The following is a 23,346-nucleotide window of genomic DNA, read 5'->3' as shown; positions in this document are numbered from 1 at the left end:
GTATCCAGTGTATGATGAGCCAGTGATCCACAAAATAGTAAGGACAGGGGCCGCGTGCCTTCAAATTATTCGAGTTATACTAAACACTGCTGATGACCCAGCTCCATTTTACGCTGCAATGACAGTCTACTGTGCTCTGAGCACTTTTAAATCAAAGGTGACCTACAGCTCGTAACACACAAAGCTGCCGCTTCTGCTCAGCTGATCATGCTTCTGTGTAGGCAGCACTGTAAGCTGCTGCGTGCACATCGTTTATGGGTTAAGATGCCTCACTCCCTCACACTGCTGCTTAGTTGCATTTGCCTGTTTGTAGTCACACTTCTAATATCTCATGTAAGCTGATCACGTCATGGTAGTTCAAGTCACATTTATACAGCTATAAATGTAAGACTGTAAGATTTATTACAGTAAATCAGCATCTACAACTGCAATATGCTGCTAAAATTTAGGGCATGTTAAAAAAACGTAGTTTATACTGTATTATATGTCATATTTTCCCAAAAAAGCTGGAGGTGGTAACTGGAGAGAAGGGGATGGATGGATGGATGGATGGATGGATGGATGGATGGATGGATGGATGGATGGATGGAGTTCTTTAGGTTATTGCTGAGGTGTAGGGTTGACCTACCGCTCATTCTCCCATATTTTAGAACCAGACTCAGTAACATTTCTTCAAAATGGATTATTGCTCCACCATGCAAACACACACCATAAGCTAAATTTTATTCGAAAATAATAAGATGATGACGGTTAATTGTTTATTTCACCTACAAAATTCCTACATGCTCAGCTCAGTGCTCAGTGAGTTAATCAAGTGGCACATTCCAAACTTGATTTTGGAGATGAATGCAATTCATATCATTGCCTAATGATGTTTATTCATTTGCAGAATTAAATAGACTCTCGTTGTCACAGTGCAGATTCAAATATCTGTACCAGATATGAAATGCGGGCCTGAACTTGAAATCCCGTATATGTATCAGATTAATACAGATGTTTTGCTGATGACACCTCTGCCTGTGAAGGTTACTCGCATATGTATCCTCTTCATATTTGAAAATACGTCCTCCTGTCTACGCGGTGCAGGATAAAAGGTCATCTATGCTTGACCCCAAGCTGTCGGAGCGGCACACTGGGTCGACAAATGGCTTTGGAAATAAAGTGAAGAAAGCAGCTGCATTAATGGAGCGGTGAAGTGTGAGCTTAAAAGCACGATTTTTAAAAAGAAAACTCTTGCAGAGACTAATCTGTGTTTTGCCAATGAAGACATGAAGAATCAGTGTTTGATGATGCCTCGCAGCTGCTACAGTACCAATCCAAAGTTCTGCTTGGTGGGATTGGTTTGCTGCCAGTGTATATAAATATGATTTTAAAAGAGGGTGAGGAGCTCACAGTCAGCATTCTGTGAAGTCCCCCCCCCAAACTGGTACCTCAGGAAAAAAATAAAATTAAAAACTAGACTCTATATGTATGTGTGTATGTGTGTGTTTACCCAGCATTACCAATAATAAACTTGACTACTTAGCTATACTCCATGTATCGTGTTGAACAATCTGCTCCTTAGTCCAATCATCCTGTACCTGCACCCACTAAAGTAGCACTAGCCACATTCCGTAATACATATTGGGTATCCCAAACAAACAACAACAAAAAAAAGACAAACACAATGGCGGTCTCCCACTAGCACTGTTGAAAAAGACACGCGCATCAGGGAGTTTATTTCTCACTTCGAGCATGAAGGGAAACGAATGTAGATTATACCAGCGGGAGAGCCTTGTTCACATACAACAATAAAGGATTTATCCTACAAAAGTTAGCGCGCAAAAGTGGCTAGATATCAGCTGAACACATAAAAAAGTATTAAGTTGTAACATCCCTATGTTTCTACTGCTCTTTCCTACTGTGTGTGAAAATTATACATGAAAATGGCTCACTTGCCTGTCCTCCACTTTATAGCTTGCCCTCGCTGAGCAAAACAGACTCTTTCACCAACTAACCAAAACATAAACTACAATCTGTGTAAACCCAGTTATATTGAGATTTATTGAAAATTAGAAAGATACTCTTTATGTTTCCTCATCTACTGTGGCAACTCCCCACACGCACGTTCACTTAGAATAGTCCAAACGTGCAAAGATGAACCTGTGTGTGGATGTGGCTGCAAACACCTAGACACGCCGGTGTTGCAAATGCTTGGTACACGCACTGGATGCATGTTACTGTAGCAGGACAGATTCAATTTAATATGATCTATAACACTGATACTATTAATTGACTGCATTATTGGAAAAACAAGGTAAACGTCGTCTTGCATACGATCCCTCTGACCACCCTCGATCCCCGAGGCCATCCTGCATCAGCACAAACCTATTTCTAATCATTATTTTTTAATAGCAAAAGTTTCAGTTGACTTAATTTGACCTCTATTGTCAAATAACTGTGATAAACACGGCAGCTACTGTGATAAACACGGCAGCTACCGTGCATGACTCCCACAATTCTACTTAAATTACACCAGCGATACAAGACTCACAGGTGGACCTCAAAGGCACACAAGTGATCCATCTGGACGAGAGGTCTGGAGGAGGAATTACCATGATTTATGGCCTTGCTCACTGTTATTTACTACTTGTGTCAAAAGCAGCCAGATAGGAGGTGCCTCGTGGGAGCATCCCAGTGAGGACAGAAGAAAATCAAAGATAGATAAAGTGTAATTATTCAGGGGGTGGAAGACAAAGAGACTAAAAAGGAAGAGTACTGAAATCCTACCTTTTGTCAAATAAAGTGTGTCCACAACTAAACACAAAGGTTCAATAAACTCAGTTAGAGGCAGCAAAGAAACAGTGGAACAAAGATGCATTTCAAACGTCCTTTTTTGACAGCGGGATATAAACTTGAATAAGAAAGAAGAAACAATGTGTGTGACGCATTCACCCTTTTTTCAGTTTCTCCAAAAAGGGAGAGGAAATAATCGAGGAAGTGTGCTCTGCAGGGTTCAGTCAAGTGAATGATCAATATTCAGCAACACTCCTCTGTGATGAGTCATTCAACTAATGATACAGGCTGGATCAATGGTCTGCTGCTGAAAAATTCCAGCTATTTTTATTCTGAACTTAAAGCACACTCTCGACAAACATAATGAATGTTTCATGATGTAGCACCTATTATGAGAACACCATCTTACTGTGTCATTCTCCTCCTTTTCTGTTAAAACTTGGGAAATTTGTCTAGATCATTTAAAGGGCTTAGGCAGAATCTCATAGTTCACGGTGAATCACAAGGCAGAAATAGTAAATAATGTTCGTGTCAAGAGCAAAGCTGTGGCCGGGGACACTTTGATATCTCCTTTGTCATCATCTAATGCGTTCTCATTTATTTTTTCTCTTAAATCTAATCTATCTCGCTATTATTTTCCATCTTGAATTAATTCCATTTGCATCACAACGTCTTAGAAAGCCATAAAAACATGTCATAAAATCTGTAAAGGTAGATTAGAACTGATTTCATTAAAGGCCAAAGAGCTTCAATTTCATCCTTGCAGTAACTGAGCAGTAAGGAGCACGTAATCAAAAGACAAGCAGGTTCTTCCATTATATCGCCGCTGTTTACATACTGTGATCATCTGACCTTTTCAAACAGACCCACGGCACGGCAAACACATGGAGGAATTCAGACGCAGAAACTATGACCTTTTTTTAATTTGGCAGGCGCTCGGTCTGATAGTGAAGTTATCAGACCTTTCCATCAAAATTGAATCGACATCAGTTAAACATGGCCGGCCATTCTATCGCTCTCCTCGTCATAGCCGGGTAATGGACCCCAGCAGAACCCTGAATAGATCATGCAAATTTTACCTTAGCCCCGGTCATTTCCATTTCCTCCAGTTAATTAATGCACTAAACATATTAAATTTGTCTTTGAGTACTAATTGAAAAATGTCAATCATTTTCCTGAACAATTCGCCTGTTCGTGATTGGAGTATGACTAATTTCTTATAGAGTGTCTGGAATTGAAATGTAAATTACTGAGAGCCATTAATATCCATATGCAAACCCAATGGAGACTCCCGGCTCACCCTTATTTGATAATGAATGGCAGTGTCTACACTGAGAGGCCACACTGCAGCTAAAGGATGAGCGCCGATTCTGCAGTGCTGCCATGCATTACCCCCCCTCATCACCACCACTTCCTTATCTAGTGCACAGAGTCAGGCTCTCTATGGATTTCTCATTCATTCTTTAAATCACACACATTTTAAAACACAATTAGAATGTGACTAAAAAAACAGTCATATCAACATATTGATCGATATACTTTTACTTATTGATCTCTCTTTCTATAATAATCCACAATCGATGCATTACCAAACAGCCCAAATAATAATACTAAATATAATAATATGAACTATTATTATTATTATTTTATTAAGTGTTTTTACAATACAACATGCAAAACTATTTATCCCACGTTTGGGATTTACACAGACGATATAACTCAAGGCCTTAGGCTAATTTTTATGTGCAGTCCTCCTTTTATTTTCTCTTGTGACACCAAAAAGTACCCAGTAAATATTGGAGGCGAGGGCAAAAAATATTACTCTTAAAAAAAAAAAGAGTAAAAAGAATGGCAAAGGTACTTCTGATTAACACTCCTATGAGAGAGCTTCTCTGAGCTTTTCTAAAGGAGAGCTCTAGTGCTATGGATGCAGCAGTCCAAAACAGGGTTGCTTTATAAAGTATGAGTTAACAGAAAAATTGTTTAAATCCAATCTGTGACTGTTACTAAATGGTAAATGGACTGGTACTTATATAGCACCTTTCTACTCATTTTAAGCACTCAAGGCACTTTCTACTGTAAGTCTCATTGGTAAATCGCCTGTATTTGTATAGCGCTTTTACTAGTCCCTAAGGACCCCAAAGCCAGTCATCCACCCATTCACACACGCATTCACACACTGGGGCGCACTGACAGAGGCGAGGCTGCCGGACACTGGCGCCACCGGGCCCTCTGACCACCACCAGTAGGCAACGGGTGAAGTGTCTTGCCCAAGGACACACCGACCAAGACTGTCTAAGCCGGGGCTCGAACCGGCAACCTTCTGATTACAAGGCGAACTTTAACAGTTACACAGCTCAGAGTTCAGTTTCTTGCCTAAGGATAGTGCAACACATGGACTGTAGGAGGCAAGGATCAATCCACCCAACCTTTTAAGTAGTAGACAAAACACTCTACCACTTGAGCCACCGCTACCACAGCTTCCTTTCTCCAAGCAGGAGCAGAATCCCCAACTCTGACATCTCTTCTTGTCTTTCTTTCAGCTTGTAAAGAGCTGTACTTTTATCATGATCCCTAGGATTGATCATGCTTTTGAGCTTGTATCCTTACATAGCTCATATATCTGGGTTTCTGTTTTTCTGAATTCTAGTATTTGCAGTTTTAATTCTGGATCTTGCTGGATCTTTATTTGGTATATTTTGGGTCCCTACAACGGCTTCATTATTCTTGTAATACTTTACAGTTTTGTGATATTGGTACCTCCTGTCTTCAGGTTGTTATCATTCCTGCCTCCCCAGTATTTCTCTGCATTATATTCAGTGTGAGTTTCCTTGTCTTTGTACTCAGCTAGGTTCAGTCTTGTTTTACTTTCTGACTGAGAACCTTCACAGACATTTTACTTTGAAAGTTAGTTGTCTCTTGTAACTTGCTTTGAATTATAATTCCTGCCTGTGATTGACTTCATTACTTTCACCATGTCTCATTTCCCTCCTGTTCCCAATTGCTAACCTGACAACTTCCTTCACTATAATGAAAGGAATAATATATGTTGTTTCGAACAAGTTATATTTTGAGATCCATATTTCTTCCTTTGTCATTTCTGTCTCATATTATTGCAAGCAGGATGATGGTCATATCCACTGACACTGTCCTCAAAGTCTTTTAGGACACTGAACATACACACAAAGGCATACATACTATACTCGACTGGGCAGGGTTTTGGGTTACCTTAATTAACCCTACTAATTAATCTTAATTAGCCTTCAGAGTGATTACTACAACAGCAGTGCATGGTTATATATAGTGACTGCATTCTATGCTTAAAGACAGAGGATCTTCAGCATATTACAAACAAAATGTAGGAAGTTGCAATGATAAAAATCCAGGAAAACAAATAAATAGTCTAATAGCTTGCCAAACAGATATATAGGCCAGCAGGCAGATACCAATATTACAGAGATTGATCTAGCAACTGTGATATAGTAAACTGCATGCTTGCTTCAGGATATTGCTCTCACTGCTCAGAGCGGAGGTCTCGCTGCTGCTGCTACTGCTGCTGCTGCGGCACAGATAGATACGAGCCATCTGCAGCAGCTTTCAGCATGGTAACGCGTCCCCATCACACAAAAGATCCAATAACTCATGCCAGATCGTCAGATGCTACACAATATTACCTTGATCCAAAAGTGTTCCCCCAGGAGCGACACTCAATCAAACTAACTTGTCTTTTGCCATCCAAATCATGTCCTACTAATAATGTTACACACTCAAACAGGCTTACAGGATTACAACAGTCTCTGGAACCTAGAATCTGTGCTAAAAACAAACATGAAAAGGACCTGCAAGAAGATTATTTCAGCGTATATGTATGAGGCACTTACCATGTAAAAGCAAGAGCATTTGAGCAAAGAAACCTCCGGCTTTTATTTTAAGCATTTTATTTTATTTTACATTTTTACAGAATATTCATAAAGGCAGCTTTAATGAAGCACATGTGATGATGCATTTAGCAATTTTCGATCGCCCCACTTCACCGTACCACCTCCCTCTGAATACATACGAGTGACGTGAATAATGTCCACTTATCCAAGGGAGGCAGCTGTTAACTATCGATAATGCAACGGGCATTCGTTTAGCAGTTCGAATGTGCTGGTGTGTGTTTTGAGTTTTCCGTTCCCAATTACAGATAGCAGCCGTGCTTGTTTGACTGACGCTAAATGACCCAGGGGAAGAGGACACAATTGCTCGCTGAGAAAGTGAGAGTCATTTGTTCTAATTTAATATTTATCTATTGAGAGAGGCTGAGTTATCAGAAGGAGCTAAATTGAAAGACACCCAACCGTGCCCAGACAGAGTCAGCGAAAAATACCAAAAAGCAGCCAGCTTTCATGACCCTTAACAGAAGCTAGGGAAGGTGTATGGGACAAAGACAGGGGCAGTGGATAAGTGAAAGACGAAGAGAACAATGAGGTCTTTTCACATATTAACAAGCACTTTAGCTTCTTCATAATGATTTTGGCTCAGTTTGAATGCATCTTTTGGAATTCAATTGTGACTTACACAAGTATTAAAGGTGCGGTCAGTCATTTTTTCAAAAGTTGTACTCACATTGATAGGTGTGTAATTAAATCTTCAAACAAACTCCTCAATTAACAAACTTCGTAAACTTTTACATTTAGAATTAAACCATTAAAACACATAGAAGCAGGCTGTTTAATGTCCCACCACCATGAACACGGTAGCCGAAATGGACTGTTAGCTAACAGCGACTAACCACAGCTAACAGAGGCTAACAGCAGTGCTTACCTCAACAACTCAACTCCATATCATTTACAGAAGTGAGATTCAGTGACTCGCCAATTTGTATCAGAATCCTTTCACAGCTTCCTCCAGTGTAAACGAACATGGACACATATTGAAAGCTGAGGTGAACAGCAGACTGAAAGCCTATACTCACTACAGATGAATGGCCATCATAGTTGTTTGTCCTACAGAGGTTACCGTAGGAAAACAGGATTCAACTGACTTCAGTTTGAAATCTAATGACATGTAGTGGTGAGATACACACTGTAACTTTAAAGAACTCTGCTAATCTTGCACAAATTCTCGGCCTCACTACTTTATTTAACGACATGCAAACAAAAACACTATGGACTGTGAGCACAGGGAAGTCCTGTTATCTAATACTCAGGCAATACTGTGTTCACAACGAGCGTGTAAGCTTTGCAGTCAGGCTCAGAAGGGCTCATAGGAAAGTGAGACCTAATCCCATTTAGTCTGGTGTTTAACCACGAGGAAATCTATCCCATCTACTTATACAGTCTGTAATCGCTGTTCAAGATCAAAGACAAGACCGGCATCTCTCTACGTCAAGTAGATGGAAGAAAGTACAAATAAGCATTTCACTACATATCGTACTGTGTATGACTGTGTACGTGACAAATAAAATTTGAATTTGATTTAAAGTTTAGTTTCTGGGGAGGGGTTTCATCATTTTGCTTTTGCCTTAAAAAGTGATTTTTGTATCTTGACAAAAATCTGCATTTTAGTCTAAAATAATCAAATAAAAATATTCATCTTAAATTTTGATTTACTAATCAAGTTGTCAAGGTGGGGTTTGTTAATGGCTTTGATGGGATTATTAATCGACAAAAGCAATGCTCAGTGTGAGCTCTAAAATTGTGGGTGGTGGAAAGCCTGGTGGTGGGAAGGCTGATTAAATGTGTAAATGTGGGGAATAAAAGCATGCTTTCCAGCAGTGTAATATTTATTGTGAAGAAGCATTGTTACAACAAGGACAAAATCGACCAAACACAATTCTTGTTGCTTTTTGTGCTAGGTATATATATATCAACCATTTGAACATTTTCTTAGGTATCATGAGAAAACGAAAGCACACATTCTGTTGATATTTTGTTGCTTTTGGTCCTGTTGCTGATAAATTTCATTAACATGTAAGCTTTACTAAGCTCATGAAATTCTTTAGGCTGCTTTGTCAAGTTTTCTGTGTTGCTGTTAATGTGTTCAGCTGCCAGAGAGGGGAGGGGCTGTGTGTTTGCCTGCCTGCAGGTTGTTGGTATTGATACTGAGCGTCTAATCCAACAGTAATTTTTAGTATTGATTTTTTGACAACCACTCAGCTTAAAAGAGTAGACCTGCAACTATAATGCAGCTAATGGCAGAGCATGGTAAAAAAAAAAACTTCAGAATTCCCCTTCAATGAGTACAACTATGTTGACATAAACAGCTGTTAGACAATTACTGGTAATTGTTTTCCTCGAATACTTAAAAAAAAGAATATTCACACCAAACTGTATGTCAGGATGACTACTCCTACTGTTAATTCCCTAGTTGTTATATTTCAGTTCCTTTACAGGTGGTAGTATCCTTGCCGCTAATTGCCCCAAGGATATTACCACTATTCAGTGACCTTGACCTCAGTTGTTCATAAGATTATACTGTAGTGTCTTTACAACAGAAAATTGTAATTATTTTGTCAAGATGTACTGTGAGGACTGAAATTACACTTGAGTTGCCACCGCAGAAGCACGGCTGAAGACTACAAAACCTGCCAACAGATTAGTTTTTGTAATCATAAGCTGAGTCACCCTGACTCAGATAACATAAGGCATGCTTGTAAAAATGTGTTCAGTGATTTGCCTGAATTGCATTCTTTCATTTCTAAAAGCAAGCCTTTACTTAAAGTCTCTGAAGATAAAAAGAGACATTATTTTGTGTCGTACTCAAGGCCTTCCACTCTTAGGCTCACTTGGACTTTGAAAAGACACGCTGCACTGGAGAAGAATTGAAAAGAATCTCACCTCACTCAGTACCAATACCCAATAACAAGAAATGATAAATATGAATTTTGGACAATTATAACCCAAAGTCCAAGAGTTGCACTGGGTATTCTTATCTCAAAGCTTCCACCAGATCCAATAAGCTTTTTCCCACAGCTGCGCTACACTGATAAGTTCTTCAGAACTCGTGAAATGGAGAGGGCTGGCCTCAATTCATGCTTGAACACAACATGCTAATGATTCCAAAGATAATGCAATCCTTAATTATTTTTTCATTATGAGGCACAGAAAAAGCGATTACTCCAAAACTAAACACTGCTGAGCCGTGCATTGTTAAGTCTGTTCTCCATTTATTGAATTCTTTAAACCTTGTTTAAGAGAGAATAATCCAAAGTGATGAGAGGGCTTTGATACCAGCACCAGAGCTTTTCAAATTATGGATTAGACGAGTATGAACTGTTCTCTTTGTCATCTCTTGCTGAATCGCCTTGCTGTGTTTACTAAAGCTATATGTGTCCGCAACATGACGCACCCTCCTCCCCTTCACGACATATTTCAAAAAGGTTTTATCATCTTTCAATCAGCGTGGTCCAAACTGGGGCTTTTTTTTTTTTCCTTTTTTCTCCATCAAGCCCGACGTGATATGAGCTGCTCCAGGCTAGCTAAAAATGTTTTTTAAAAAGAACCCTATTATGTTAAAAAGTGTAAAAATATCTGATATAACGGGAAATCTATTTGTGCAAAGACATACAGTTCATCATAAACTTATTGATTCTTTTCTGTGTAAGCTGAAATTTGATCACACACTTTTACCAGAGGCCTATAGCAGTGAACCTGACCTGTTTATTGGAAAGAAAGTGTGTACTTTATTGAGCCCCGTGGGGAAATTGCTCTCTGCATTTAACCCATTCACTCAGTGAAGCAGTGGGCAGCCATTGGGCGCCCGGGGAGCAGTGTGTAGGGATGGTACCTTGCTCAGGGGTACCTCAGGGTAGCTGTTAAGGGGAATCGAACCCCCGACCTTCCGATCATGGGGCAACCACTCTACCTACTGAGCTATCCCTGCCCTATCCCTAGCCCAGACTTAACAGCTATCCCTGTTGTGTCGCTGTGTGATTTTTAGCCCCACATATTAGTCACATGTGTGCAGTGCACATTTCCAAATCTTTCCATTAACATCTGCCCCCAGACAGGCTGCACAGTTCTCACTATGTGCATTAGCAGAAACCAAAAGTTAGTTTATTGTAGTTTTGCAGAGACTGTGATAAAACTCGCTGCTCCTGTTAATGCACTTGAACCTTAGTTTTCAACAGCTGCATCTGGCCTAAAAACTGTCCGAGAGCAGCTCCAAATATCAGCCTCTAAAAATGGTAATAAGGGTCTATCTAGAACATTCGGGTCAATTAAGTGTACCATGTTTAACATGATACTTTGCAGACACAAGGGAAACAAGCACAATGTATTTGTTATGAGCCACCTCTTTCATAAGAGATTTCAAGCTTTATGACCTAAAATACCACCTTGATATGAGATGTTGTTACCAGGGATACTATGCTGCTATTCCCAGCACAAAAGCACAAAGACAAGGAAAAGGTTGGAACAATCACACCTACATATGAAGCAATTCACCTGTTGCAGGTTACGTAAAGGGGCACAACTTTTGTTCCTTATGAAGAGGCATGATTATAAAAACAACTGATCTAAATTTGGCCGATCTTCTGTACAAGGTTGTTTGCACCTCTGGACTTCTTCCAGCAAATGTCCCACTCAGGCTATATTAAAATCTAAGGTTCAGGGACCCAAATCCAAATGTAAGCAAGCAAACATGACCCTCATAAAGGAGTACTCTGGAAAGCCCTTCACCAATTGACCTTCATACAGGGCCTCATACAGCAGATTTCCATTGGCCAGATTTGACTCTGGATTAACCACAAAGACAAGGAAAGACACAATGACGAGTGAATACCTGAAAGGGTCCACATACCTGCTAGACAGAGTGTATTGCATTAGCTGGCTGCCTTCAGGATGTCTGTCTTCCGTTCATTTATCAATACCTTTGATCCCCAAAGGAACCTGTATTTATAATTGGAATATTTCATAAAGGATCATGAACCATTCAGTGGGAGCTTATATATGGATGCCTCTTAAAGACTTTAACCAAGTCTTTACCATTAAAGGAGTACTTCTAAGTAGCAACACAATCTTTTTCCCACAGAAAATGCAAATGCATATTCTCTAATTAGCATGCAATTCAATTTTATATTCTGCCAAATTACAACAACACTCACCTAAAGGGTTTTTATGTTGTAAGACTTTACAATTAAACAGAAGAAAGCCAAACAACCAGACAACCCCCTATGAGCCAGTACTTGGCGACAGCGGGAAGGAAAAACTCCCTTTTAACAAAATGAAACCTCTGACAGAGCCAGGCTCAGGGAGGGGCAGCCATCTGGAAGGCTCCCAGAAGCCTAGGCATACTGCAGCATAACTAAAGTCAGATTCAGATAATTTGTAACCATTTGTTTTATAAAAACTCTTTCACATTTTGAGGTAAAAGGAATTGATGTCTTTAAAAGTAATTGTAATTAATAATTGAATTAATAGTAAGGCTTCTATGAGCAGTCTTGAATAGGTCTAATAGACACAATGTAAGAAAACCTTTAAAACCTGCCCACTCTGCCCATCTCAGGGGCTCCTCCAGAATTTTTTCACAGGAGTGGCCATATGGGGCCATATGCTATTAATTGATATCACTAAAAATAGGTACATAAGAAAACCAAAGACAATAAGTATTAGAGCATGTAAAGTGTGAACTGTTGCCTGTCTCTCTGTTGGCTCTGAGATGTACCCCACCCCCACCCCCCACCCCGGCCTCACCAGAAACATCACTACAACTTAAACCAACTACCATGCGAGTACTTAGACTAATCACCTGGTGAAAATCTTGTGTTAATTCTCCCTTTTTAACACAATAATTCACTCTAATATTATGCTTCTGTTCTGATCAGCTCCTCCATATCCCCACTTCCTGTTTTATTGTGTTGTTGTTTTTGTTTGTCTTTGGTCTGTTCCAGGTTCAGCTGCCTCAATTGTTCATTCCTTGGTTTCTGATTTGTATATATGATTGTTATCTTGCTTTTGTTTTTAACTTTTTTCTGAATTAAGCTCTAGAATATCTCCTTGACTGCACACCGAAAAAAGATTCTTATATATTGTTGTAAATGTTAAATGGACTGGTACTTAGATCTTTCGTCCTTCTCAGTTGAGAACTCAAAGTGCTTTCAGCTGCAAGTCTTATTCACACTATCACACACACATTCATACAGCCCTTTTGTCTATGACTAACCGCACAGACACACACACAAACACCGATGAAGCATTGGGGTTCGGTGTCTTGCCCAAGGATACTTTGGCGTTCAAAGTGGTGGAGTCAGGAATCAATCCACCTACCTTCCAACTGGTAAATGACCCAATCAGAAGGTCTGAGGCACAGCTGCCACAGCAATCTTATCTTAGTGTCTCTGTTGACAAAGAGTTAAGTTACTGTTTATAATAATCCTTCACAGTTCATTTTTAGAATAAATTCTCTCTATCCAGAGACATTGGATAGAGAGAAATCTGCATTGACGGTATGACTCTATGAGATCAGTTCAGGGTGAAAAAGCCTGAAAAAGCCTGAAGTGAATGTTGAAAAAAAAATGGCTATGCACACTTCTGACCTGATGCAGCCTTCAAGCCTGGACAGTGACACTGACCACTACTGAATACTCTCTGAATATTTGCCAGAGCCCCAGCTCTCCTCGCCAGTGAAAAACAAAGTTGTTACAGTTTAACATTGAAGTGGATTTTTGCTCTCTGTGCAAGTTGAGGTCTGTGGTAAAAATGCAGATGCTACAGGCCAAGGGTCAGAATGGAATTTCCAGGGAGAGATCTAAAAATAGGCATCTAAAAACAGCCTTGCTAATTTTAAAATTCAAAAAAAAAAAATTAATGGGTGGAGTTTTTAGAACTTTAAACATAAACAAGTGATCAATGCTTTGATGCATTTCAGCTGTGTCATGAGGGTCATGTGCTACTTCCAGTAAACAGTGTAGCTACAAGTACAGCACAGAAGTGCATCAGAGGAAGCCTGATATAGCTGTGAAACCACATTCCTAAACTGAGTGCAAAGCCTTTGATCATGAAAATGGCTGTTTCTCTAAAGTAATATGGAGGACCCTAGGAAAGGGGAATAAAGGGAGCTAAAAGAGGAAGGGGACAAGAAAAAAAAAACATCTCACACAGACACATACGGTGTCTAAGGGAGATGTTCTGACAGCTGTGGTTTCTGCTTCGTGGACATCAATAGATGATTAAAATTAAGGTGAGCACTGCACCTCATCTGCATGACATCACTGAAAGAACAAGTCCTTCACAAGAAGATGTAGATACACTCAAAAAAATGAAACGTTGGCTTTAATTAAAATTATTTTGTCAACAGGTTCCACGAAATTGAATTATGTTAGTTTAAAGCAAAAATCTTTAGTTCATCTAATTTAAAAAAAACTACTTAAGATTAACAAGACATATTTAAGACTAACTAAATCAAGTTATGTTGTATGAACAAAGATGATATATTTTCAGGTTAGATAGTTTAGATTAGTTACTTCAACACATTTCTTATTTGTGGCAGTAAAATGTTAAATTTAAGTTAGATTAATTCAAATATTATATTTTCAGCCACCTTGTGCTTTATTAATTAGTTTTACATAAATCTATTTTGTCAACAGGTTCCACACAAATGAATTAAGTACATCCAACTTATTTTTTAAAATTTCTTTTATTGCCAACACATTCAGTGAGCATTTGTGTAAACCCAGTCCAAAATAAAACACAACAGCTCATTAGGGTTAGTAATTAACAGTATGTAGACAGATGCAACATCAAGACTTTAAATTAAATGTCTGTATCTACCAGAAATAGAAGAGAGAAAAAAAAAACGCATTGAAGATCACATAACACATTGATAAGATGACACTTGAGTTATGCACATGTGATGCTAGTAAGGTCTGTGAGTGTTTTTTTCTTTTAGTGTCTAAAATGGATAGCAAAGTTGCTATTTGCAATGATTGCTTAGGGTCAGTCCAGTAACACAATGCCAATGAAGTGCTTTCCTTTAACAATGCAAAGTGAAGTGTCCACCTCAACAGCCACAATTTAAAAAAAATTTATGTAACAACAACAACAACAACAACAACAACAATAATAATCATAATAATCATAATAATAATAATAATAATAAATAGTCCACTGATATTAGCAATCAAAGAAAATTACATCACCATCCCAAATAAAACTTTAACAAAACATGCCAACATTATGGTCTAACAATAGCGTTCAGTTTTTTTGCAACAGCACAGCAGTAACCATTTAACACTTGCCACTGTCAACATTTATTTTACTAGTGTTTGGGCAAAAAACTTCAGATGTAAACATTTTAACATGGAAACAATTGTTCGTCTTTAAAAGTCCACAAAATATACATTCATCCTGCATTCCCAACTTGGATGATCTGATATCCTCGTGTTGGTGTTGTTCCCAGACCATCATGAAAATGTTGTCACATTGTTGTGACGTTATTCTTTTGCGCGCCAAGCCATTCGTGCATTTATGAAATTCCAATGTTGCAAGGACAATATCAATTCTGCTTACTGTTTATTAAAGGGTTACGGTTAGGGTTAGGGTCAGTTGATCGGCGGACAGAGGCGGTTTCACGCAGCTTAAGTACAGTTTTTTGTTTTACGCCGGTTTTTCCCGAAGTCGCAAAAGTATGACGTCACAACATTCTGATTGGTCACTTGCAATGTTGATCCTGGAACAACATTTAGTATGATGATCTGGGAACAACACCAACACGGGGATATCAGATCAACCTCCTAACTTACCCTTATTTTTAGTATGTATTGCAATTACCTTTACAATGCACACAATGTAACACAAACTGAATATGAACATATTTCCACCTCATAACAATATGCCTTGAACGCTAATATACACACCACCCTTCAACATTTCTGGTGCAGTATCATCTCTCAATTAAACCCTTTAAATCTCAATACTTTTGATTGTCTCTTACTAGCCCCCCCACAACAGTAAAATCTCTCAAATTGTAGTAGTTTACAAACTTTTCAAAATGTTCTAAATTTCTCTTAAATGTAATTTTCCCGTTATCTGTCATTTACAAATTACCATTTTATTCCCATTCAGCCTCCGAAAAACTTCTGTCCATCTGACAGAACATTCATCATCCAAATTAAAGGTTGGCTTATTCATTCAGTGTATTCTTGAGCAACTGTACCTTGGTCAAGAGTATGCTGACATACAGATGAAGGAAGAGCTTCTGAAGTACTTCAAAGAAAGCTTTCAGTCTTGAGGTTAACTGAGATTCAGTGCATATATCCCACCCATTAAGAGTGCACATGCAGAGGCCAGGTCTTCCAGGTCATGCAGGACACTAGGGCTGCTCGATTATGGCAAAAATGATAATCACGATTATTTTCACTGAAATTGAGATCACGATTATTTGACGATATTTATTTAACCCTTTAAGACCTACTATAGAACCAAGTCCACCAGAGCTTATATTATTTTTATTTATTTTTTTTACATGCTGTAGTGCCATTTGTGGGAGCATTTCAAGTTGCTATACATCAATACAACTGTTATAGCCCATATTTTAATAATATGTATGCATTAAGTCCATAGTAATTACATAAATTGCAAAAAAGTGCAATAAACTACAAAAAAAAATTGAAAATCGCTTTTGTTTTGTTTACATATATTTCTACTTGGAGAAGTTTAAGAGGTTTATCCCTCAAAACTTTAAATACAATAAAGTTGCAAAAAATAGTTTCCCACCACAGGAAATTTATTTTGAGTGTCTTCATAGTTTTATTTTGGAGATACAGCAATTTTTATATACTGCAGGAAAAACAAAAAACAATCCTATGATGCAAATTTGCAAAGAAAACAGCATGTGCATCATTTCACTGTGGGAAGTGTTACGAACAGCTGATAGGAACGGCAAAGCGTGTTTCTGGAATATTATGTTTTTGTTCCTGCAAGCGCTTTTTATGCAATTTTTGCAAAGCTATATGTGGAACGAAACCGTGACCGAGGACAAGCTGATGGCATCAGATGTAAGTACAACTCCTCCGGTTTCATATGCAAAACAAATTATTGCGCTAGCTTACACGGTTCAGGTTCTACAGGGATTTAAAAAATAGTTACGCAAAACTGAGCGTGCTGCTCTGACCGGCTTTAAAGGGTTAACAATGACTTTAAAAAAATAATATAAAATAGTGTGCAACACCACTGAAGTTTGTTTTGTTTTTTTTTAACTCTTTTCAACCAGCGGCAGTCACTCTCCTCTCCAAATAACTACAGCTTTCCGAGCTTCCCTCGGGTCCTCTTAATCAGCGGTCTCCACCCTTTTTTGCGCCACGGACCGGTTTATGCCCGACAATATTTTCACGGACCGGCCTTTAAGGTGTCGCGGATAAATGAGGGAGGGGCTAATAATCGGCTCAGTCATTTTTAATGATCGTTGAAAGCCCAGATCGTAATCGTGATTAAAATTCGATTAATTGAGCAGCCCTACAGGACACACTAGATGGTTATACCCACATCGGCTGGAGGAGTGCTGGCATCAGCTCTTTCGATGGTAAAGATAGCAAGGGTAATTTGTTCCAGCTCCCTCTGAACAGCTGTAGCTTAGACACAAAAACATAGAAAAATGGCATCCAGTTTTAAAAAAAGAAAGAAAAAGGGCCAAAGCTACCCTTTAATGACGTAAACACAATATTAGGAACATGCACCCCAGTGTGCCACTATTTCAGACTACAGATTCAACGATAAATATAAATAGTTTGGGTATACAAGAAGATTTCCCAAAACATTTAAACAGGTTCCATGCAAATTACAACAACAACAACATGCAACAACATTAGTTATTCAAAATTTGGTTTAATACAGATAAAAAACTAAACTAAAATTACCAACCAATTATTCTTTGAAGAGGATGCTTGGGTCTTCATTCAGGTAAAAAGGTAGTGCCCTGAGGACACACTCCCTCCCCTTTTCAATACTTTCCTTCTGTAGAGAGTGGCAGAGATACAGGAAGAGAAAACAGATATACTTTAGGATGACAGAAACTCACATTATACGCAAAATGAATGACATATCCACTGCACAGATAGACATGTACACAAGACCAACTAATCATCACATGGACATGAATAGTTAACCTGTTGGGCAGGGTTTCCACCACATTATATATGTCCATAATGGAGGTAAAGACAAACTAATACATCATCTTTTTTGCATTCAAAACATAACATAAAAACATTCACTTCTGGTTTAACCTAAATCAAGGGATCCGATTTTACATATGTTTAGGTAATTTAAATTTTCCAACGTTTTGAGTACCAAACTTTGTCTTGCTTAATATAAATGTAAGTGCACTGTGCAGCTACCATACACTAGCTGTTTAAATTTGAAAATGATCTTATTAGCCATAATATTTTGCTACCAACAGAATAACGCACCTGTGTGGCTGGGGCCAAAGTTTGTCTAATTTTCTTCCCTGCAACGCCTCCTTTTTTCTTGAAGACTTTTATGAGCTGGTCAGTGTATTGGTCAAGTTGTGTAAAAAGCCTTGGAACATGTGCAGCAGTAGTAATCCTCACATATTCTGCTTCCACCTGAAAATATGTCAACAAACACAACATACTGTACTGTAAATATACATACTATATGTACACATATACAAACTAAAACTAATGTAGTAAGACCTCATTAAAGCTATAATTTTAACACAAACATTTACACAAAATGCTAATGGAGCCATTACAGCTTTTATTGTTATTTATCAAGTTCCAAAAAATATTGATCACAGCTGATCTGAAAAGAATTTCATGCCTCAGGCCCTTGAACTGCAACCTTTACCATGGTTCAGATGTGGAGAAGAAATAACAGGGGCATGGGATGGGTCACAAAAGAAAACTTAACTTATAAAACAGTTTTGTTTTTAAAAGTATAACAGTTCACATACCACATACAAGCTCAGCAATACCACATACACCACATCAGTATAGGAGGGAGCAGGTAAAGGCAGGATCTGAGATTTATAAAGTAAAACAAGAAATTCATTACTTAATTTCAAGAAGCAAATTATTGTTTGAATTACAACTAAATAAAATACTACTCAGAAGAAAAGCAAGAGATTGACACTGCCATGTGCTAACTTTCTATAGAAGCAATTATCACCAGGTCTGTCGACCTCCATTGTCTGTCCACTCATATGTCTTGAATAATTTTATTAAAAAAATTAAGTGTGTACTTTCACAAACTGTAATTTATAACTACATTGATATGTATAACTCCGCTAGGAAACATGCTGTATTTACAGACCATTTTTACATAATACAGATTACTGATAGAGCAGAACAATGGTGTCACAGTGGCTTTCGCCCTTGACTTTTTGGATTTTAAATGTCACTTTATGCTATCCTTGCTATCCTATTCGATATTTCCGACTCTCGGATTACAGAAAAGGAATCCCAAGAAAGCAAATGGAAAAATAACCCCTTGAAAGAATAACCCCATGAACCCCTGTAGCTAATCCCTTAATAAAACAAAAAACAATAAAAATGTTTCTTACACAGTCCACAAAATAAGCATGTCCAGGACCCAGTAAAACTAATGTAAAACAAGCGCACGCAAACGATATAACATGTCTTGTAAGACAAACGCAAAATATAACCATGCTGGACATATAGATACTACACAACATAGTCAAAGAAAAAAAGTGGTCTTACCTCTCAAAGAAACAGTAGCTTGGCGCCAAAACAGCCTTTTTCAGTTAAATTTGAAGTCTTGCGCATGAGCAGGCACAAGCCGTGAAACCTTCTTGTTCTGCGCGGTTTCATTACAACTGTTTTTGCATTACTGCCACCTTGTGGATATACAAGGTATATCGATCCTAATTGACTTAACTTAAATGTTATGCGATCAAGTAACACATTAGTATTATGTACGTTGAATAATAGACACAATTACGTAGACTTGATTAGAAAAACATATGTTAACTTAACAAAAACATATATTTTAAGTAAAATGAAAATAAATAATTAATATACACTGAACAATCCACCTCATTCATTTTTTTGAGTGTAGTTATGTATATACTGCACTATAGTGGCACGCTTCAAAGGCCTGCAGGTGATCCACATATTCAAATAACCATAAATATACAAGTAAATCAAATTAACTTCATGCTTATGCCATTATACCAAAGCACACACATCTACACAAGCCAACAAAAACAAAGCTGATTTTTTTTCTCAAAACAGATTAAATCATGAACATACTATGAAAGTGCTTGTCAGACAAGCCAGGTTGCCTAGCAACCCAGATATGATTTTGCCAGTTATGCAAATATTTCCAATCAAGATTCAAAAGCACATGTAATCAAGCTGAATGAATTTCCCCTGAGCTCCATATTCCTGTCTATTAGAAAACAATTAATGTATTTTTGGGCACTTTGGCCTAACAGCATATAGTGCTCTAACACCAACACATGGACTCACAGTCAAGAAGAAATAGAAATGATCAAAGGTAATGACGAGACTTTAATAAAAGCTAAATATTCTGAGGGATTTTGACTGCATCCTGCATGCTAAATCTGGTCATCAGCTGTAGTCGTCGTCAAGAACACATTTCATTTGTGAAAACTGAATGCCTAACAAAGGCCCTGCATCATTTTGCAGAGTTTTTGGATAGTATAGTAGCATCTCTTTAGTTACTAATAACCCCTATCAGCAAGCTCAGTCTGGTTTCCATTCAACAGTACTGAAACAGCTCTTGTTAAAATCAGCAGTGATCTGCTCCTTACGTCTGATGTTGGCCTTCTCACCATCCTCATCCTCCTTGAGCTTAGTGCTGTTTTTGTCACAGTCTCCCATCTTCTTGTGTTAAAACAACTGGCTAACACTGGAATAAAGGAAATACGTACAACTCGATTTTTCTGCAAAATCCAGAACGTCTTCCCCATCCTATCCTCACTTCCTGCCTACAGGCTATCACCACTTCGATGACAGTCAATCAGCTCAAACTCAGTGGCAATAAAAGTGAAGTTATCCTTATTAGATCGACTCGCTTTCCAAAACACGACCTTTTGTGGTCTCTATTGATCTTTGTCAGGTCCACACTGTCAAAAGTCTTGGAGTCATCTTGGACAATACTCTCTCCTTTAATGCCCACATCAGTCATGTCTCACGTTCAGCCTGCTTTCCACCTAAGTAACAATTCTGCAACCTCCACTCAGCTTCAGCTGCTATCATGGGTGCCAGAGCTTTTAGAGCATATTACCAATTCACCTTTGTCAGCCAGACTGTTTGACACAGTTCAAATTGCAGGTCAAAGCCCATTTGTTATCATCAGGATATAAGCTATAACTATCTTTTTTTAATGATTTACAATCATGTTATTCCTGGATTTTAAAATTTTGTGTTGTAAGGTGACCTTGCGTGCTTTGAAAGGTGACAACAAACAAAATTGATTGTTGCTATTATTATTATTAGTAGTAGTAGTAGTAGTAGTAAAAGTAGTAGTAGTAACCATTTGATGCAGCCAAATCAATTGGAGCAATATTCTTTATGGCATCAAAATCAAAAACAAATGATTTAATCTCAAAACAGTCTTTATTTAACTGTTTGCCCAAATCTGACCTCAAGCTTGTGTTTCACTTTGAAGGACAGACCTTTATCTCTTTCCTGCCCCGGGAGGCCGCAGAGGACAGTTAAGTCAATGCTCTAGATGTATTCAGAGACCAGCTCAGAGGGTTAGCAGTCACAAAATCTCAGAGGCACTGGATACCAAATCAATGAAGACTATTAAGTATGTTGTGTTTCTATTCCCAAGGCTAGTGTATGTCTTTGTTAGAGCTAGACCATGACCTTTGACAGAAAGGGTTAAAGCTTGGGGAAAAGAGAGTTTGATAAAAGATGGAAAATATGTAGCGTGTTACAGGACTGCCCAAGCTCTTAGCTCCCCTTTTGCTGATTTAAGTGCACTTCCAAATCAATAAACTAGTCATTTTCAGCATTCGTTGTAGCGAGTTAGAAACATGCCAATATTTATTCCACGTAATGGGTCTTTAGAAGTAAGGCGAGCGCAAAGATTCTCTGGGTCTCTACAGACTGCTGTGGGAGAGTGCTCACAAGTTTACCACTACAAAGATGTTCACACCACACCACAAGCAGACACACTAACAAATAAATCATTGTGGCTCATGGAGTCCAACGCTAGCTCAAATTAAAAGAGAAATTCCAGCATTTTTTTTAGGCTAAATGGCTATGCTAAATTGCAATAGACCTTATTATTAAAATGTATGTAAAATAACTACAGGTATGACATCATAGAAATCACTAATGAGAATTTGGTAAATTTGGTTAAAGAACTGTGAAAAAGATATGTAGCCAATGAGATGTTTTGCAGTTGAAAACGTTTTCTTACTTGTTACTCATTTATGTGCTGACGCAACAGACAAGCTAACTCGCCAATATATTGTATTTCCCCTGACAGTTCATGGCTTACACTATACTATTCAATTCAACGAGCAGTTTAAAACACTACACTGAGATGTTACCAATTTATTTTGGACTCATCAATGCTTCATTGTTACTGTTGTGCCGTCAGCGTGTTAAATTAGGTTTATGGAATACTGAGTTATAAGCTAATGCTACCAAGCCTGGATAGCAAGCTGACACACTAATTACTGCTATATAATGAAATAATAAAATAACACATTTTCAAGGATCAGAACTTAAGGACAAATTTCTTTTATGAAACTTTTTTTTAACTAAGCAGTAAATGTCTGTTTTAATGCTGTAAAGCTACGCAGTTGATTTTCAAACAGACATCAAACACATGACATTTCCACAAATACAAAATATACTCAAATATGGATATACAGAGACTCACACGACTCGGACAGAAAAAAAAGTGGAGGAATTTCTGCCCGCTTAGCATCCGTAAAAACCTGACATACATAACTATAACTCCAGACCTGGCAATGTATTCACATATTGAATAAATTGGCTCCATATTTTACTAAATTTATTAGTAGAACCATTCATGGTGCATCTTATTTTTTCCAATTTTATATTTTGAATCATATCTCTTATCCAATGACTGTAAGTTGGAGATTTAGTGTCTTTCCATTTAAAGAGAATTCCTCCTTACTGGCTAGGCGGATAAAAGGCAATGACATGTTGTAGGTACATTGGAGGGTTATTTATACTATCTGGGCATGGTATAACACCAAAGATGGCAGTTATGGGGGAAGGCTAGATACTACAATTAAATGTGATAATAATGTGATAGAGAAAGATTTCCAGAAATCTACGAGCTTTGACCAAGACCATAGCATATGATATGTAGTCGCCGGAGTCTGGTTGCATCTGTTGCATGTGGGGTTAATATTTGGATATATTCTGGCAAGTATAGCTTTTGAATAATGTAGATGGTGTACAACTTTAAACTGTATTAGCACATGATGTGTGCAGATGGATGATGTATTCTCCCGCATTCTTACACTATTTAGAGTTGCTGGTTTTTCAAATGTTAAGTTAGTTTTAGGTTTATATCATCCATTCAACCATCCGTCCTTTTTTTTAACCTCTAAGTAAATTCAGGGCTATGGACTGGACTCAAGAGGCAGAGTACACAG

At 38.1% G+C, this 23,346-nt stretch overlaps 1 protein-coding gene and 1 long non-coding RNA gene across 6 annotated transcripts in view; both read right to left on the bottom strand.

The window, feature by feature from the left end:
- kazna (kazrin, periplakin interacting protein a) overlaps positions 1-23,346 on the bottom strand; it is a 198,226-nt gene that overhangs the window by 142,082 nt on the left and 32,798 nt on the right. The window lies entirely within an intron of this gene.
- On the bottom strand, positions 14,376-19,426 carry LOC146550233 (uncharacterized). Its single transcript, XR_014890181.1, has 4 exons — positions 18,667-19,426; positions 18,161-18,316; positions 17,616-17,708; positions 14,376-17,326 (listed from the first exon to the last, which is right to left on the bottom strand). It is a non-coding gene; the product is annotated as an uncharacterized LOC146550233 (long non-coding RNA).

Source organism: Mchenga conophoros, linkage group LG20 (genome assembly GCF_057382185.1).
Source record: "Mchenga conophoros isolate Kocher_MC1m ecotype Shallow Benthic linkage group LG20, M_conophoros_male_GT1.1, whole genome shotgun sequence".
Taxonomy (NCBI): domain Eukaryota; kingdom Metazoa; phylum Chordata; class Actinopteri; order Cichliformes; family Cichlidae; genus Mchenga; species Mchenga conophoros.
The sequence above is the reverse complement of the archived record's forward strand: the minus strand, read 5'-3'. Positions and strand labels throughout refer to the sequence as shown.